The sequence below is a fragment of the Oryctolagus cuniculus genome, chromosome 13 (genome assembly GCF_051225735.1).
Source record: "Oryctolagus cuniculus isolate XC-2025 breed Fujian yellow rabbit chromosome 13, ASM5122573v1, whole genome shotgun sequence".
NCBI classification, from domain to species: Eukaryota; Metazoa; Chordata; class Mammalia; order Lagomorpha; family Leporidae; genus Oryctolagus; species Oryctolagus cuniculus.
In genome coordinates this window covers 10,346,263-10,366,652 of record NC_142879.1, presented here as the reverse complement: position 1 = coordinate 10,366,652, position 20,390 = coordinate 10,346,263, and the positions used below count along the sequence as shown (strand labels likewise).

Genomic DNA, 20,390 nt, shown 5'->3' with positions numbered 1-20,390 from the left:
GGGCACAATTGCATTGCCACAAAGCACACGTGAAGAGCTGGAAGACAGAAACAGGGTATTCATTGTGATCTGTGGAAAGAAACAAGGAACAAGGAGGCCTTCGCAGGAGTCAGTACCCACACCTCACCCTAAGCAGTGGTGAGCTCTCAAGCCACCACCAGGGGGCAGTGGCTCTGCCATTAAAACCTTTGGTCCTGGAAATCCTTCAGGATCAGCCTCCTACAGCGAGATCCAGAGATGCCGGCTGCCCACCAACACAGCTGTCCCTTGTATGGAATCGTTGTGAGATAAGAGTACGTACTGTATTCTGATATTTCATGTTCCCCCAAATTCATGTTGAAAGCCTAGCATGCAAGGTGGTGGCATTAGGGAGGTGAGTGGGTCAGTACACGGAAGACCCCAGGAGCTCATCTGCCCCTTCCGTCACGTGAGGACAGAAAAAACGCCATCTGTGAGGCCACAAACAGGGCCTCGGCAGACAGCCAACCTGCGGGCACCTGGGGCTTTCCAGACCCTCAGAGAACCCCGAGAGATGATTTCTGTGGTTGAAAAGCCACCTAGTTTATGGTATTGTTTGTAACAGCCCAAACAGACTAACAGGGCAGGTTACAAAATAAGGGTATGTATGGGTCAGATAATCTGCTTATTAGAACCCAATTGTTGTCCAAGACAAGGATGAGGAAATGGAGGTTCAGAGTGTGGAAGAAACTGGCACAGACGACCCAACGAGTCAGCAGCAGCGCTAGCGTCCACCTCGCTGCCTGGACTCCCAGTCCCTGCTGACGGCTGCTGTGCAGGCAGCCAATGGCCTTGATGCTCAGAGTTTCAAAGACACGACATACAGAACATGTTACCTCCTCCCTGAGAGCGATTCTGTATTCCCCACACTGAAAATATACTCCTCTCTCATTAAAATAAGGTTGAGCGGTGCTTTTTAATGTCATGGAATTTAGTCTAATCACTTCAGTTATATTGAGATGAACCCAGGGATCTGAAGAGTTAACAACAACGATTTTAATAATGCAACGGCAGCAGTCTACTCAGACTACAGAAATACTGTCTTGGGATGGGGATATATAACAGAATCTTGTGTGCACTGGACGTGGATCTTCTTAAGTAAGCAGGGCAAGAAGAGGTGACTCCCAGCCTGACAAGCAGACGGAAAAAGCCTATCATCACCAGTTTACCAGCCCTGTCTCCACCATGATTCCCTAGTTTCCTGTGGAGACCAGAAGGAAAGAGACTAGCATGGACTTGGATCTACCATGCTCCCAATCATGAATGCTCCAAACTAATGGACCTACTCCCCATGTAGGATCTCTGTCCTTAATGTGTTGTACTATGCGAATTAACAGTAAAACTACTACTCAAACAGCACTCTATACTTTGTGTGTCTGTGTGAGTGCAGTCTGTTGAAATGTTTACTTAGTTTATACCAACTTGATCTTCTGTATATAAAGAAAATTGAAAATGAACCTTGATGAAGAATGGGATGGGAGAGGGAGTGGGAGATGGGATGGTTGTGGGCGGGAGGGAGGTTATGGAGGGAAAAGCCGCTATAATCCAAAAGTTGTACTTTGGAAATTTATATTTATTAAATAAAAGTTAGAAAAAAAAAGAAACTAATGGATTCACCAAAAATACAATCTTCTCTGTTGTGCTGAATAATGACAGGTTTTACCTAAAATCCTCTAGCACCTCCAAAAAAGAAATCTCTTTAAGATCAAGGTTTTGTAAATAATGTAGTCCTCTAAAAGCTACACTGTGACAGATTATTGTAAATGTTCACATATTTTCACTTTCTAAAGATAGTATGATCTTCACACATTAGAAAAATACCTATTAATCTTCATGATGAGTCACAACATCCTGAGTGCATGATTTATACCTTGTAAATGACTGATAGCATGTCGAGTTTCCTGTAAAGTCTGCATCTGCTGAGCTGTCCCAATCACAAAGGAAATGTTGTGTTTTTTTTTTTTGTTTTTTTTTTTTTTACTGATAGAAAAGTTGGGGGTGGGGGGAACCTCCCATGAACTGGTTCACTCCAAAAATGACCACAACAACCAAATGGGCCAATGCCAGAACTGGGAGTCAGGAACTCAGTCCAGGGTGGTGGAGACCTGACTGGTTCAATCACCCCCTGCCTCCAGGATCTGCATTAATAGGAACCTGGAGTCGAGAGCTAGAAGCTGGTATCAAGCCCAGGCACTCCAGTATGGCAGGTGGCCTTCTTAACAACTAGGCCAAATGCCTACCCTGTCTTTGCTTTGAATCTGTAATTATACACCAGAATTTTCAAAGTAGAAGACCTTTGATTTTGTTGCTGTACCTGCTCCTGGCAAAGTCTTTTCTATCTCAATGCATGACAATTCTTCTTCCCTGTGCTCTGACCAAAAACCCCAGGGGGCCATTGATTCTTCTGTTATATCCCATTTACAAGCTATCCAGAAAATATAGAAGATTTTCAACTTGAAAAACACAAAGGGGACTCAAAAGGCTTGTGAAAAATTGAATTAAAAAGTTATTTGAGCAAAAGCAACTTGAAATCCATGCATAACCTCATTCAGAGTCCTCACCCTCAGCCTCCACCTCTTTGTGACCCTCTGCCAAGGCACTCAGGTGGGGGGGGGGGGTGGTCCTGGACTATTACAATCACCTCTTTCTACAACCAGCCCCCACCCCCAATGTCATTCTGCACGCAAGCATCCAGAGTCCCCTTCTTAAAGCCCAAGTCATATCAGGTCACCCCTCAATTTAAAGCCTTTTAATGGTTTTCCTTCTTAGAGAAATCTCTGGCACTCCACACTGGTCTACAAGGACGCCATCCCTATCAGGGTCTCCCTTGGTCAATCCTTGAATCTCGTTTACTTACTACTGTGCCTCAGAGCTGGCAAACCCATTACTGCCCTGGGACATTTGCACCCGCTGTTCCCACTAACCATAATATCTTCCCAAAGACCTGCTTTCCTTCTTCCTTCAATGTCTCTGCCCTTTCTGACCAACTTACCTACTACATGTTCACCGCCATCTCTCAATCCACTGCCATTTATGCTTCTTCCTAACACTTAGCACCTCCACATCTGTGACATATTTCTCTATTAGCTTTGTACAGTCTCCCTGCCATCAAACTAAGTATGCTCCGTAAGAGCGGATGCTTTAACTTATTACAGGAAAAAGACTGACTCAAATCTAATGTGTGTGTGTGTGTGTGTGTGGAGTGACCAGATGGATGAGAGTTTCCTGGTCTGCCCTGCCTATTTATTTGGCTGTCAACCAACAACTAGGCTTTAGCCTCTTACAGGTTTCCTCATATGTGCCCTTGTCTGATAATAACGACTTTCTAGTCACACTGATTCATATGAATTACCCTCTCACAGTCATGCCAGAATCAGATGATGTTAGTAAACATGCAGCCGTTCTCTAGCACAGATGTTGGAGCTCAGAACAGAGGAGGAACCTTGGGATATGACGAATGCTGGAGCTCAGAACACAGGAGGAACCTTGGATATGACCCCACTGCAGGGCAGTCTGCAGCAGCTCACACGCTGTTCTCTGTGTGTTCCAGATATTCTGTGGTCCCTGATTTTCTCTTACTTCTGGCAATTTGTAATACTAATAACAGTTTTCATATTAAATTGTCAAGAACTTAAAATTTTCTTCTGGGAGAGGTCACACAGTCATTGTTTCAGGTTTTCAGGGCCCTGGGGCATCTGGTATACCTACTCAGCTCTACTGTCCACCTTGGGGAGAAGGCAGCCACATACCAACGTGCATGAACCATCACGGACACCCTTGGCCTGCAAGTTGTAGTTTATCAAATGCAAAACTAAATTGTTTATTAACAAATTGATAAAATTTTAGATTATATTTCTGATAGATTTAGTGGTGGAGATTTTATCAGCTTTAACAGTTAATTTTTAAAACAGATATAATCTGTGGGTAGGCTTTTCCACACGGAATGTGTATATTCCTGATCCCTAGGCATGGATCAAGTTTCAGCTTCTCTGCTTCTGATCCAGCTTCCTGCTAATATGCACCCTGGGAGGCAGTAGATAATGGCTCAAGTACTTAGGATCCTTCCACCCATGTAGAAGACCTGGACGGTGTTCCTGAATCTTGACTTCAGCCTGGCCCAGATCTGGTTAGAGCAGGCATTTCAGAAGTGAACCAGTGGGGTACAGTGCTGTGGCCTGCGAAACTGGCATCCCACATGAGCACTGGTTCAAGACCCAGCCACTCCACTTCTTATCCAGCTCCCTGCCAATGGCCTGCAAAAGCAGCAGACAGCCAAGTGCTTGGGCCCCTGCACCCACATGGGAGATTTGAAAGGATGGACCAAGTACTTGGGCCTCTGCCACCTGCATGGGAGACTCAGATGGAGTTCCAGGCTTCTGGCTTCGTGTGGGCCATTTGGAGAGTGAACCAGTGGATGCAAGATCTTCCTTTCTCTCTGTAACTCTGTTGTTAAAATAAATATTTCAAAAATTAAATGTAAACTGAGAATAAACTTTTATAAATTGTTCTTCATAAAATATAATGTGGTTTGTGACAAAAGTAATCCTTTGGTGGAGCACTCTGAGAATAGCATGTTCATTAAGCAGTTGTAGTAAAATACAATTGTTAGTAAAGTAGTTGTAGTAAAAATGCATTAGAGATATTTTATAACAAATTAAAAATGGAAAGCTTAAAGCATATAGACCTATAAATAAAAGCTATTGCACATCAAGTTTTGTGTGAAATATTTATATATATATATATCAGTCTTTTAAGTTGTATTTCATTTTAATATCTAGTAATGAAGACAAAGGCATACTTAAGAAAAACATAACTGAAGAAATAAAACAGAGTTTTCAAAACTCACTTGACAGTAAAAAAAAAAAGTATTCATTTACATAACTCTGCTACAACTAAACACCTGAAAGTTTTCACATGAGCTATCTTTGCTCCCTGATGAGGTCTTTTTTTTTTTTTTTTTTTTTTTTTTTTTTGTACAGGCAGAGTGGACAGTGAGAGGGAGAGACAGAGAGAAAGGTCTTCCTTTTGCCGTTGGTTCACCCTCCAATGGCCGTCGCGGCTGGTGCGCTGCAGCCGGTGCACCACACTGATCCGACGGCAGGAGACAGGTACTTCTCCTGGTCTCCCATGGGGTGCAGGGCCCAAGCACGTGGGCCATCCTCCACTGCACTCCCAGGCCACAGCAGAGAGCTGGCCTGGAAGAGGGGCAACCGGGACAGAATCCGGCGCCTCGACCGGGACTAGAACCCGGTGTGCCAGCGCTGCAACGCGGAGGATTAGCCTAGTGAGCCATTGAGCCATGGCGCCGGCCCTTTTTTTTTTTTTTTTTTTTGACAGGCAGAGTGGACAGTGAGAGGGAGAGTGATGGAGTCATTTGTAACAAGGACGACACTGTAATGATATCCTTCAGCATCATCCACCAATAGTCAGAAAATCAGGATGTACATTAGTCATTCCAGACAGATGTGATTGGTGAGCTTTTTAAAAATTAATGACTATGGTTTCCAAAGTGGATGTCATGGATGTTCCAGCAAAGCATTTGACACAGTGCCTCCCCAAACCTCAATTTAAAAATTCACTCAAACTGACTTTGATTGGATGACTCCAGCAAGGTTTGCAGACCATCAAGAAGAACGCAAACAACAGGACAGGAGTGACAAACAATCATGGCCAGCCCCAGAACGAGGAAGGCACCCAGCACGGGGCTCAGGGAGCCACATTCCGCTTAGGATTTTATTAATGATCTTGAAAAGGGAGTAAGCAGAGCCTTTTTATTCATTTGCATACGAGGACCTGAAAAGAATAGCACAACCCAGTGAATAGCAGGAAACTTGGAGAGATTGCATTAAGATAGCTTTGGAGGCACAACTGTGAAATACTACAAGTTAATCTTTTCTGAGATTATGTTATTCAATGAGATGAACATAAAAATAGGGGAAGGGAATTTAAATGGAGTTCATTAAAAGATAATTCCGATTTCAAGAGACAGAACTAATTGTGCCCTGAATAGAAAAACATCTGAAAGACATCTCAGGGCAGCATGTGCGTCACAGTCTCTGGGAGACACAGGAAGTCTAAGACACAAAACCTCACCATTGCCTCCCCCGGGGGAGAAAAGGATTTGCCGCAATTATATAATAGACAAGAAAAATAGTATCATTGTATTTTTAAACTGTAGCAAAGTGCTCACTGGTTTAACTCTCATATGACAAATTTCCTGTAGTAAAAACTCTCAGCTCTTTGTCTAGTTTCTATTGGGTTTTATTAATGTTTGTTTCTCTCCACTACAAAGAAATTCTATAGGATGTTATCTCTGTTGCTTCCTAAGCTTAATCAGTCAAATGTAAAATACTGGGCCAAAATTGCTGCCTTGCTAGATATAAACTAAAAACACGCCTATAAATTCCCTGCTCATATTATCTGACAACTGTTGCTATATGAATTTTGTTGCTGAATACATTACAGGAGTACAGAGTCTCTTTCTTGAAAACATGATAATTACTTTAGATTCTGCTAAGTTATTTCCACTACACATACAGGGATCCATTTAATATTTAAAGCCTATTTAAAAGTCAAAGATTTACCTCTGGGGAATGACCTTCCTAATAGAGATTATTCATTGCATACTTGAATTGGGCAAGACCACACACTACGATGACTACCTTCATCAAAATAGATTCTAAGAAGCCAGCATTGCATAGTAGGCTGATCTGCCTGTGTGATGCCAGCATCCCACACTGGAGTGCTGGTTTGAGTCCCGGCTGTGCTCAGTTTTCAGCTTCTTGCTAATGCACCTGGGAAAGCAGCAGAGGATGGCCCAAGGACTTGGGTCCCTACCACCCACATGGGAGACCAGTTCTAGGCTCCTGGCTGGCCCAGCCTTGGCAGCTGCAGGCATTTGGGGAGTGAACCAGCAGATGGAATATCTGTCTGTCCCTTTCTCTCTCTCTCTCTCTCTCTCTTTCTCTCTCTGCCATTATCTTTCAAATAAATAAATAAAGCATGTTTTAAAAACATTCCAACCATTAGATCAAAAACTAAAGTCAACCCAAGACAGATCCTATTTTTCTCAAATAGTCTTTATATGTTGAATTTTAGCAATGAAAATTTCCAGCTAAATTGTACAAGAATCCTGAATGCATAAAAAACAAGCATGACTCGGACATATCGAGTGCTTCAAAATCATCGCTCCTATCCTCATGAGAAAAAAGCTGAAAAAAAATATTTTAACCTGAAATTCAAATGTCCCCTCTGAGAACCAAGAGGGAATTGAGGTCACAGGTAAAGTGCTACTCTGGAAACTGGGACGACAGGCAGATCCAGAGCATCACAGCTTCCTGGAAACTCAAGTCCACCTGCCCAAGACCTCGCTGGGGCCAACAGGAACACTTTAATCTGCCCTTCGCAGGCTGTTGAAGCCTCAGAGCGGGCTCCCTCGAGAGTTAAACTCTCCAAGAAGGCCCTGTGAGGATGGCTCCCGGATTCACCGAGCTCATTCAGACTCTGAAGATTAGAGAAAAATCTCTCTCTGCCTCCAGCAAGGCGTGTGCAAAGTCACCCAGAGCTCCCTTCTGCTCAGTCAGACTCGCTCTCTAGGGGAACTCTTCAACCAGAGTCTCATCATCCTGGAGAGGGAGAGAGGCCCCACCCCAGTTCCTGCTGTCGCTCCACACAGGAGAAGGAAGATGCCCCCAGCAAGTCCCTCGCAGCCTCCGATGTGGACATAGCGAAATATCCAACTCCAGTTCACGGAAAGACCTCTTTTAGATGAAATATCATCATATAAAAAGCACCCCACTTTATCACCACATCAACAAGTCTCCTGTCTAATAACCGAAATTTTCAGCTACAAGAATTAGCATCAGGGACTGACCTTGTGGTATGTCAGGTTAATCCACCACCTGTGATACCAGCATCGCATACGAGTACAGGTTCAAGTCCCAGCTGCTCCACCCTCAATCCAGGTCTCTACCTGGAAGGTCAGTAAATGATGGCCCAAAATGTGTTGGCCCCTGCCACCCATGTGGAAGACCTGGATGGAGCTCCAGGCTCCTGGGTTCAGCCTGGCTCAATCTCCTTTGGGAATGGACCAGTGGATAGAAGATCTCTCTCCCTTCTCTCCCCCTCTCCCTCTCCCTCTCTCTCTCCCTCCCTCCTTCCTCTCTTCTTTTCCCTCTTCCTCTCCCCCCAACTTCTAATTCTACCTTTCAAATAAGTAAATAAATCTTCTAAAAACGAGCATCAGATCTTATATAAGTGGTTTCCAGAAAATAAAAGACCACATGGAAGACAAACAAAAGGACACCACTATGGTTAGAGTGCAAGACTCAGGAATTCATGCACTTGAACTTGATGTGAAACTCCACAGAGGGCAGGCCCTGGGGTTTGCGCCCAGTGCTTGTGTGATGCCCGCTGTGTGGCAGCCTTTTCCCCTGGGCAGCTCCGCTCACCACAGCTCACGCGGGATTGTGGCTAGAGGGACCATGCCACGGCCCGGGCCCCCAAAGGCTGCCATTCTGGGCTTCTAGTGTTGTGGAAATTGAAGCCAGCTCTTCAATTATGACAGGTTTACGACAGGAAGTGTCACAGGTCGGTGTTTCTGTTATGGGTGCCTTTTTACATCTGCAACTTGGACAGCTTTACCTTTTGATTATTTCAATTTCAGTGAAGTGAAACAACCCCTTAAAAATGTGCCCATCAAGGGGTCTGGGCCCCATGGACCCTTATCCAAAAGGTCCAAGTATTAGATCCACAGTTCAAAGCAGACAAAATTGATGACGTCACAAATAAGCACATTGAAGATCCAGAAAAAGGCCCCTTGAAATTCTCTTCTGCGTTGGGTAGGATTTTTAATGAGCACCATCAGGAGTTGAGAGACTTGGGCTGTCAGAACCATGCCTGTAATTTGCTTACCAGTAACCGCCTGGGCTACCATAGAGATGGGTCAGATTCCAGCAAGGCAGCATGAGAAGAGCAGCCGTACCCGCTGACCTGCCTGTTGCTAGTGTCCTCACTGGTTTTTACAATGAGGCATTTTTTGTGGGCCCTGCACAGTGTCCTACCCACACGCCAGCGCACCTGCTCCATGAGAGCATCCTTGTCCAGGATGCCAGCAACCTTGATGGTTTGAAAAAAGAGCTAGATAAACATGTCCAAAAATATCTTTCTGGGAAAATGAAAGCAATAAGAAACACAAAATACGAGGGGTTGATCTAAGGATGAATGATCAGAGTCGCCCACACTACAGGAGAAGTCCTCGTGTTCCTGGACAGCTACCGTGAAGTGAATGTGCTGTGGCTCAGCCCCTGCCATGACCGACATCCTCGGGGCTGGCACGCGAGCCCACAGCTCATCCCCTGTGGTCTATGGAGGCTTCAACTGGGGGCTGCACTTCCAGTGGGATCCTGTTCCCCTTTCCCAGCACCGAGCAATGGTGCTTTCCAAGCGATGGCTGGAGGATTATTTGCCATAAACAGATAATATTCCAATGAACTAGGACAGTAGGACAGTGCATGGATATCTGGGGAGGAGGAAATTTGGAAACGCCGTTTCAGATCTGGGTGTGTGGAGGTAAACTCTCCATCAGCCCTTGCTGTAAAGTAGAACCTTGTCCAGAAAAGGTGACCATCCAGATCTCCTGAAGGCGGAGACACAATGACACAGAATTCTTTGAGGCTGGCACAGGTCTGGTTGGATGAACACAAAGAACAATACTTTTATTTAAGACCAGATTTGAAGACCAAAGTTTATAGAAATATCAGTGAACATGCTAGTTGAGGAAGAAGTTGGCTTGTCAGTCGTTTAAATGATCTTTAGATAATATTTACCCAGAGATGCAGATTCCTGGGCCCAGTGCCCAAAGCCAGCAACCTGTCTTCTTCAACAGAGGGCCAAAGCAGCCCAAAGTGCGTGGGCGTGGCTGGCTCTATCATTCCCAGACCAACAAATGGCTAGTGGCTCAGGGCCTTCTCAGTGAGAAGGGGGCCTAGGAGTGCTCAAGGCCTGTAACTACGGGGCCTGGCTTCACCACGAAGACTGTGAACTAGTTTTACACGATCTCCTTTGTCTGGACCTGTCAGAGACCCACTCGTCAGACCCACCATGGCTCCTGAAGTGCTGGGGTCAGGAGGATCCCAGCACTGGATGTTCAGGGTAAGGAGGGGGCGTGGCCCGCCACTGAGGTTGTCTTCTGAGCACACAAAGTCCCTTAAGAAGTTGAAAGTCTCACACCTCCTCTGAGTTTCCCCTTTACCATGTTCTGCCAGTATTTTTTTTGGTAAAAGCAAAGAAATGGTGGTAATAAAAAGCAAGAAAGAAAATCCATGTTATTGACCTTTGGAGGTGGGATTTTTGGAAGGTGCTTAGGATAAGATGGTATCATGGGGGCCCCCGAGATGGCGTCAGGGGCTTTATTGTTCCTTATTAGATTATATGTATATGTTGACAAATAATGATTGTGCATATTTATGGGCTACAATATTTCAACACATGCATACATTTTAATGATCAAATTAGGATAATTAGCATCCATTGCTTCATATAGTCAAGATTTCTTTGTAGTGTGAACATTCAAAAGCCTTTCTTCTATCGTCTAGCTATTTAGAAAGATACAGCATGTTATTGGTAACCATTGTTACCTTACTGTGCTATAGGACACCAAAAAGATTATTTTTACAGTAAGGAACAAAAGCATTTTTTAATTCAATAAAAGCACATCTTTCTGAGGTTTAATTTATATTTTTTGAGAAACTTTTAAGAACCCAAGAATGGTACATTTTTTGCAAGCATTTAGATATAACTATAGCTTATGAGACATAAAAAATATCCTCCACTTAATACATTAAAACAAAGTAAACCTTTGCAAACAAGTTTTCCTATTAGCTCTCATAATCCCATTCTTTGAGGACAGAGGTCCTGCATGGGAAATTAGTGCACAGTGACTCCTGTTGTTAATTTAACAATTAACACTCTTATGTATGACATCAGTGATCACCCGAGGCTCCTGACATGAGCGCCAAGGCTATGGAAGCCTTTTGGATCCACAGTCTCCTTCCATAGTTAGACACAGCCATAAGCAAAGTGAAGTTCTCTCCTCCCTTCGGAGAAAGTACACCCTTCATCGATGACCACTTCTTTCCATCTGTGGCTTTATAATAAGAGGAAGATGGGGCTGAGCTTGCACGCATGAACTGGTCTCCGCCACGTGACGACACAGCCAGAAGGCATCACCAGATACCCGGAGATGCCAGCACCATGCTTCTGGACTTCCCACCTCCATAAATGTGAGCTGAATAAACTTCTTTATAATTTACCAGTATCAAATATTTTGTAAGAGCAACAACAACAAAAAAAGAATTGGCTAAGACAGATGACAGGAAATATTAGTCTCTGACACCACACCATACTCCAGCAATAACAAGCAGTCCACACAGCCTAACAGAAGTGTAAAGGAAGCCAGGACACAAAAACTCACACTAAAGACCTACTTATATGGGGTAGGACATTTTGACTCAATACTTCACATCCAACTTTCAACAGAATTAGAAGGCAAAAAAATCAGTCGGAAAAGATAAAAACAAGCTTCAGAATTGGACTCAGTTATAACAGATGTTTTGGAATTACCAAACAAGGAATTTAAAATAACTGCTAACGGTTTTAAAGCCTCCAGTGGAAAAGATGAACACCAGGCAAGAATAGAAGAGGAATGAAAGCTGAGATATGGAAAGTCTAAGGAGGAATCCATAGGCACTACTAGACCTCAAAAAACACTAACAGAATGCCTCTGATGGGCCTCCTTAGCAGACGGGACAGTACCAACAAAGAATCAGTGACGTGAGAGATACATCAATAGGATCTTCCAAAACTGAAACACAAACAGAAAAAGGAAACACATACACACACAGTATATCCAAGGGCAGAATATCCAAGAACACAGGACAATTACAAAAGAACTACAGTGACAAACACAAACAGAAACACACACATACACACATAGGATATGCAAGGACAGAATATCCAAGAACCTCAGGACAATTATAGAAGGTGTGGTATGCATTAGCAGGAGTATCAGAATGAGCAGAAAAAGAGGAAGCAAGAGAGGAAATATTTGAAGTCATCCAACAAGTGGAAGGGATCCCACTGTGCTTGAAAGAAGGGACGTCTTCACTTTATCCTTCACGGTTGGGAAGCTCTATCTATCTATCGGAACAGGGAATCTGGTTGGAAGGGGATTTGAAGTCATTTCCTGAAATCTTTAATCTCTTCACAAGTGTCCCTGTGAAGCACTACAGCTCCTACACTGTTAACATGGTGACAACTAGACAATAGACTATTATATGCATCTATTATCTCTATTACCCTTAAAGAGATTAGCTACAATAGGGCTTAATTGTGACACTGTTCATAATAAATTTAAATGCTCTCTCCTCATGGCTTAGCAAGAAAACAGGATGCTATAATACAGTTGCACCTTTTCTTTAACTCACTTATGGATAGTACATTAACTCCATAATTGTGATAATTAAGATGATTATTTTTAAAAATTTTTAATTTTAATTTTTAATCAGTGTTTAACAGATTCAATATGAGTTGTAGATACAATTCTAAGAACATAATGATATTCCCTTCCTCTCTCCCTCTTGATATGAATAAAGCTGATATTTTCACAAGTAAAGGCAAAAAATTTGCAGGTTTTTTTTTTACACTTTTTTAGTGAGCTTTTTATTTTGGAATAATTTAGATTTCAAATGGAAGTTATTAAGATAGTACATATGCACTGTATACAACCCGCCTCATTTCTCCTCTCATTAACATCCTATGTTAGTGTGGCACATGTGTCAAAATTAAGGCCTTAATAAAAATGCATCATTATGAAAACCCATCCTTTTTTCAGATTCTGTTACTTCTACCCAAATTTTCTTTTTCTGTCCCAAGACCCTATCTACAACTCCACATAGCATTTAAAACATGTTTCCTTAGGCTCCTGGTCTCTATAGCAGTGTCTTAGACTTGCGCCATTTTCAGTAAATTTGAGAGTGTAGAACAGCAATGGCCAGCTACCCTGCAGAGCATTCCTGTATTAAGATTTGTCTGACATTTATCTCATGATTAGACTGTTAAAGGTTTTGGAGAGCGAGACCATCCCACCACCTCATATGAAGGGCAAGCACAGTCGAGTGACTCACCATTACTGAGGTTAATGTCGAGTGCAGCTATCAGATTTCTCCACTGTAGCAGTATTCTTTTCTCCCCCTTTCTACACCGTGCCTTGATTCAGTGAAGCCGCGGTCAAGGAAGGGGAAGTTATGTCCCACCACCGTGAGAGCGAAACATCTCCATCAGTTATTTGGAATTCTTCTGTACTGTCTCTTCCTTAGGCATCCAGATGGATTCATGGAGATTTATTTTATGCTTTGAGATATAACTGATATGATTTTATTGCACAAATCGTTCCATCTCTGACCATTGGCAGCACATTCAGTTGTTCGCTTGATCCCACTAACATAGTCCCTGTGGATGTAGGATTTGAAGACTCGCTTTCCAGTGCTGAAAAATGGTCCAGTTTCATCCTGTGCATTTCTTGTCGCAACCTTAAAATTGGACATTTGTACAGAGCCCTCTGTTTTCTTTTAATAAAGAAACATATTGTCAGTGACCAAGATCTGAACACCATGAAGACTGGCTGTTACTGGGATGTTATTGCTTCTAGGCCCTTTTAGCTTAAAAAGAAAAAAGAAATATGAGTCTGTATACTACTCCATATGAAACCATGAGTCTGTAAGTATGTGTGTAACTTTCTGTCTATACATCAGGGCAACCACAAGTGCGTACCACTGCCTCCAGCTCTAGCCATGACCACATCCATCATTCCACCCTCCTTCCTTTTGTAGCCTCCCAGGACAACTGTGAGGAACGCAGGTCCCATGACCTCCTGTACCTTCAGCCCATATTCACATCCTATAAATATGCAGAGTAGCAGAACAGCTCACTGGCAACAATTCTGTAGACTTGAGTGCCAAGTGCCGTTCTTAAGTGCAATTTCTGTTGCCTTTGGCTTAGGGACTAAAGTGAGTCAGGCCAGCACCTTTTTCCCCCAGTCCCTGACCCTGTGGTTCCAGTCAGATTGTTCCATGCATTTGGGACACATCATATAGCTTTGTCATCTTCAGCATTCTATCCAGGAATCTTGCAGCTTGTTATTTTTAAATCTGTGTACATTACTTTTTAAATTATTTATCAAAACCTATGAAGTATTCATTAGAATAAATATATTCAGCATTGTAGTATCATACAGAATAGTTTCACTGTCCTAAAAATAAATCCACACTGTTTAACCCATTCAGTTCTCTTCTAACCCCTCCCAAACACGTGGCAACCGCTGGTCTGTTTATCACCTCTGTCACTTTGGGGGAGGGAGGATGTCATATAAATGGAGTGAAGTCATGTGTTCAGCTTCACTTGGGACTATGTGCTCAAAATGCATCCATGTCTTGAGGGGTTTGAGAGCACATTGCCTTTCATTGCTAAGTGGTGTTCTGATGTTTAGATGGATCACAGTATATCTGCCCATTCACAGCTTGGCCATTATGAGCAAAGCTCCTATACACACTGGTATCTAAGTTTTTGCATGGACATATATTTTCAAATCAACTGGAAAAATGCAAGGAGTTTTCAAAAAGTTTAAGGAAAATGCACTATGGAAAAACTAGGTGTGGGGCACTGTGGCATAAGGGCTAAAGCCACCACCTACAGTACTGGCATCCCATATAGGCACCTGTTCAAATCCAGGCTGTTCCCCTTCCAATCAGCTCTCTGCTATGGCCTGGGACAGCAGTAGAAGATGGCCCAAGTGCTTGGGCCCCTGCACTCACGTGGGAGACCTGGAAGAAGCTCCTGGCTCCTGGCTTCAGATCGGAGCAGCTCCAGCCATTGCAGCCAAATGGGGAGTGAACCAGCAGCGGATGAAGACCTCTCTCTCTCTCTGTCTTTACTTCTCTGTGTGTAACTCTGATTTTCAAATAAATAAATAAATCTTTTTTTAAAAAAAAGCTGTGTGTGGATTTCAATTTATTTCGAACCCAAATAAGACTCCTTTTTATAATTTATTTATTTGAAAGGTTTAAAATATATCTGAATTCCATTTCCATCACCTTCTTAAAGCCTTCTCATACAGAGGGGCACTACTCTTTGATCACATAAAACCTTGATTTGTTTCTGTAAAAAACTATCAAATTGTCTTTCAACACAGCTTTACCATTTGACATTTCCAGAGCAATGAATGAGTTTTTGTTGTTCACCGTCCTCGCCAGCAATGGTTATTGCGAGTCCTCTGAGTTTCATGGAACGCCCTCATCTGATTTGAGCAGGAAGGCAATGCTGGCCTCAGAGGATGAGTCAATGACTATTTATCCGCTGCTAGTTTCTGAAGGGTATCACAGGACATTGGCATTCTTTTATAAATATTTAGCAGAGCTCATGTGTGAACCCACCTGACACTGATGCATTTTGGAAGCTTACGAGTTACTGATCCAAATTTTTTCCTCAATACAGGCCTATTTTCATGGTCTATTTCTTCTAGTCTGAGATTTGTAGAATTGTGTCTTTCACAGGAGTGATCCATCTAACAGAGGTTGTGTATTTTGTGGGCACAGAAATGTTCACAGTATTTCCTTATTATCTTCCTAATGTCCATGGAATCGGTCAATCATGCCATCTCTTATTTCTGATATTGATAGTTGTATCTTTTTTATTTTTTATTTGGTTAGCCTGGCTAGAGGTTTACAGATTTTATTGAACTTTTCATGAAACTAACTTTTAATTCCATTGGTTTTCTCTGTCCCATTTTCAGTATCATTGATTTCTTGCACATCTTAACTTTTGCTTCTCTCTCTAATTCCCAAGGTGAGAGCTGACATTACCGACTTCACATTTTTCTTACCTTCAAATATCCACTTAATGCTATATATTTCCTTCTGGGCAGTGCTTTCACTGCATCTCACAGAATTTTATTTTCATTTAGTCCGAAGTATTTTTAAACCCTTATGACTTAGTTAGAACTACTTTTAAAAATAATATTTATTTTATTTGAAAGGCAGAGTTGCAGAGAGGCTGAGGCAGAGAGAGAGAGAGAGGTCTTCCATCCACTGGTTCACTCCCCAGATGGCTGCAACAGTCGGAGCTGTGCCAAGCTGAAGCCAGGAGCCAGGAACTTCTTCCGGTTCTCCCATGTGGGTGCAGAGGCCCAAGCACTTGGGCTGTCTTCTACTGCTTTCCCAGGCCATAGCAGAGAGCTGGGTTGGAAGTAGAGCAGCTGGGATTCAAACAGGTGCCCATATGGGATGCTGGTGCTGCAGGAGGTGGCTTTACCTGCTATGCTACTGCGCCGGCCCCTAGAACTACTTTTAATTTACAAATATTTAAGGGTATTCCAGCTATCCTTCTGTTATTCAGTGGTAGTTTAACTAAAAACAGCTGTATATAATTTCTCCTCTTTTAAATGCACTGCAGAAGGTTTATTTAATTTTTTAAATTTATTTTCATTTTATTTGAAAGGCAGTGAAATAGAGACAGAATTCTATTTTCTGATCTACTCCTAAATTCCCACAACAGCCAGTTCTGGGCCAGGCAAATATAGGAACTCAGGACTAAAATCAAGGCTCCTAGATGGGTGGTAGGACAACAAATATTTGAACCATCACTTGCTGCCTCCCAGGGTGCACATGAACCAGAAAACAGAAGTAGCGAAACCCAGACCCCAGCAAGGTACTCCAGTGTGGCATGCGGATGCCCCAAACAGCATCTTCACCAAACGTCTGTCCCAAAGGTGGGGTTCGTTTGCAGCTCAGGCTCTATCTTGGTAAAGCAAGATACTTCCAAAAGAGCTTGAGAACAAAGTATATCCTGCTACTGTTGGATGGAACAGAAACAAACCTGGGTCAAAGCAAAACTAAACAAGTGGGATTATATCAAACTCTGAAGCTTTTGGAAGGCAAAGGCAATGTTCACTAGACTGAAGAGACATCCAACAGAATGGGGAAAAATATTTGCAAGCCATCTATCTTGCAAAAGATTAATATCCAGAATGTATTAGCAACTTAAAAAACTCAACAACAAAAATATTTACAATGCAGTTGAGAAATGGGCAAAGGACTTTAACAGACACTTATCAAAAGAAAAAATATAATGACTAACACATATATGGAAAAATGCTCAACATCACCAGCCATCATGGAAATGCAAATCAAAACCACAATGAGATATCACCTCACCCCTGTCGGAATGGCTGAAGTCCAAAACAAAGTGTAACAAATGCTGACAAAGATATGGATGAAAGGGAACACTTTCACACTGCTGGTAGGAATGTAAATTAGTGCAGCCACTGTGGAAAACAGTGTGGAATTTCTTAAAGTATTAGAAATAGACTCACCATATGATCCAGCAACCCCACTACTGGGTATATACCAAAAAGATTCAAGCACAGTGTATCCAAGAGATACCTGCACCACCATGTTTATAGAAGCACTGTTCACAATAGCTAAAACTTGGAATCAGTCAAGGTAGCCATCATCATACGAATGGATAAAGAAATTGTGCCATATATACACAATGGAATATTCATCTAAAAAAAGAGTGAAATTCTACCATTTGCAGCAAAATGGGCCCAACTGGAAGACATTATGTTGAGTGAAATAAGATGGACATAGAGCCGGCGCCGCAGCTCACTAGGCTAATCCTCCACCTTGCAGCGCCGGCACACCGGGTTCTAGTCCCGATTGGGGTGTCAGATTCTGTCCTGGTTGCCCCTCTTCCAGGCCAGCTCTCTGCTGTGGCCAGGGAGTGCAGTGGAGGATGGCCCAGGTGCTTGGGCCCTGCACCCCATGGGAGACCAGGAGAAGCACCTGGCTCCTGCCATCGGATCAGCGCAGTGCGCCGGCTGCAGCGCGCCAGCCACGGCGGCCACTGGAGTGTGAATCAACGGCAAAGGAAGACCTTTCTCTCTGTCTCTCTCTCTCACTGTCCACTCTGCCTGTCAAAAAAAAAAAAAAAAGATGGACATAGATAGACCAGTATTGCATGTTCTTTTTTATATGTGGGAGTTAAAATTAAAAATAAAAAGAGGAGGGAAGAAAAGTCTGGGTGTATCAGTATTGCTGCAAATAAAGTTTTTTAAAACTTTATTTTCACCTTTATCAAACCAATGATTAAGAATGTTATACTGCAAAGTTTTAATGATTGTGACTACTTTAAAATTTACTGTACATGGTGAAATGTATATTTTTACATTCAATTATTGTTTATAGCTGTTGTATATATTCCCACCAAACTATGGTCTTTCTGCTTCCTACTTGTTAAACTTCATATTTGGTGAATATTAAGCCTTTTTATTCTCAATGTAAATTCAAAATATGTTATCTCAAAAACTTTAAAAGAAGAAAAAAAGGAAAAGGAAAGAGGGTGGGAGTGGGAGGGGGGGATGGAGGAAGGGAATATCATTACGTTCTTAGAATTGTGTCTACAAATCACACTGAATCCATTAAAAACTAATTAAAAATTAAATGTTTTTAAAAATCCTGAAACAAAGAAAGAAATATGTGTCAGACCAGTGTGACTGAGAGTGATGCTCTGGTCAACCTCTGTCTTTACTAACACTCTGCTCCAGGATGGATCAGTGACAGGGAAGAGTGTTGCAACCCACTGTAGTAGCGAACTTCTGTGTTCTTCCTGTTCTATCAACTTTTCCTCGTATCTCTTTAAAGAGGATTCAAGTTAGACAAAAAGTGTTGGGGCCGTCGCTGTGGCACAGCAGGTAAAGCCACTGCCTGCAGTGCCGCCATCCCATACGTGCACCCGTTCAAGTCCCAGCTGCTCCACTTCCAATCCAGCTCTCTGCTGTGGCCTGGGAAAGCAGTAAAAGATGGCCCAAGTCCTTGGGCCCCTGCACCCATGTAGGAGACCTGGAAGAAGCTTCTGGCTTCGGATCGACAGAGCTCCAGCAGTTGCAGCCAACTGGAGAGTGAACCAGTGGATGGAAGACCCCCCTCTCTCTCTCTCTGCCTCTGCTTCTCCTTCTCTTTCTGTGTAACTCTGACTTTTAAATAAATAAATAAATCTTTGAAAAAAAGTGTTTATTCTCCTGTGGCTTTTTCAAATTTGCTCCCCTTTGTTTTCTGTACTTTGAATACTGTATGCCTCTGTATATTTTTGCTATTTTTCCTGTTCAATATCACTGAGTTACTTAGATATGATTTGCTATCTGCTATTAATGTTGGAAAATGCTCACGTCATTATTTCAAATAATGCTTCTAGCTCCATTATTTCTTCACTTTCTAATATATGACTTACATATTCTATATCTTTTGATATTTTCCCACCATTCTTTGATATTCTTCTGTTGGTCCTTTTCCATTTTTCTCTCTTCATTTCATTTTGGAGGTTTTTCCTGGCCTATCTTCAAACTCATTGACCACTTCCTTAGCTATGTCAAGTCTACTAAAAAGGACATCAAAATAATTTCTTCTTTTATTTTTTTTTACTCAAGAGACAGAGAGAAAGTGTCTACTTCCACCCACTGGCTCACTCCAAAAATGCCTATAATGACTAGGTAGGTCACGGCCAGACCAAAGCAGGGGGCCTGGAACTCAATCCAGGTCTCTCGTGTGGGTCACAGGGACCGCATCACTAGAGCCTTCATCGCTGCCTCCCAGCGTCTGCACTAGCAAGAAGCTGGAATTTATGGGATAAGCTCAGGCATATTAACATCCAGGCAGAATGCTTACCCCTTTTTTATTTCAAGTAGTGCCTTTGTATATGTTTTTGAACTTCAGTAGCTTTGCTTACATAACGCATGTGTTTTGCATGTTTTGACTGCTTTTTTCATTAGGGTTCTAAGATCTTAAACCTAGTACTGCAGTTTAGACATGATTTGATTGCATCTCCCAGAGGCGCATGTCCCGGAAGCTTGGTCCCTGGTGTAGCAATGCAGGAAGACTGTGGCACTTTAAAGAGGTGGCATTTAGTGCAAGGTAATTGGGTCCCTGGAGGCACTTTTCGCAGAGGGGTTTAATGCAGTTTCTGTGGGACACTGGTTAATTTCTGGGACAGTGGGTTAATATGAAAACCAAGCCTGCCTCCTGCCACATGTGACCTCTCTGCTGTGATATGATGCAGCCAAGGGGGTCATGACCAGAGGCCAAACACTGGGGTCACTGGGTCATGGGCTTCAAGCTTCCAAAACCAAGAGCTACACTTTTCTGTATAAAGTGCCCTGGCTCAGGTATTTTGTCATAACAATAAACCAAAGACTAACACACAGTTATTCTAAATTCTCTAATGATTCCCACAACTCTGTCATATCTAAGTATGGTTCTTATGCC

At 42.6% G+C, this 20,390-nt stretch overlaps 1 pseudogene; it reads left to right on the top strand.

Moving 5' to 3' along the window:
• The first annotated feature begins 349 nt into the window (after positions 1–349).
• LOC100340941 (polypeptide N-acetylgalactosaminyltransferase 11-like) lies at positions 350–20,080 on the top strand (annotated as a pseudogene).
• Positions 20,081–20,390: the final 310 nt, after the last annotated feature.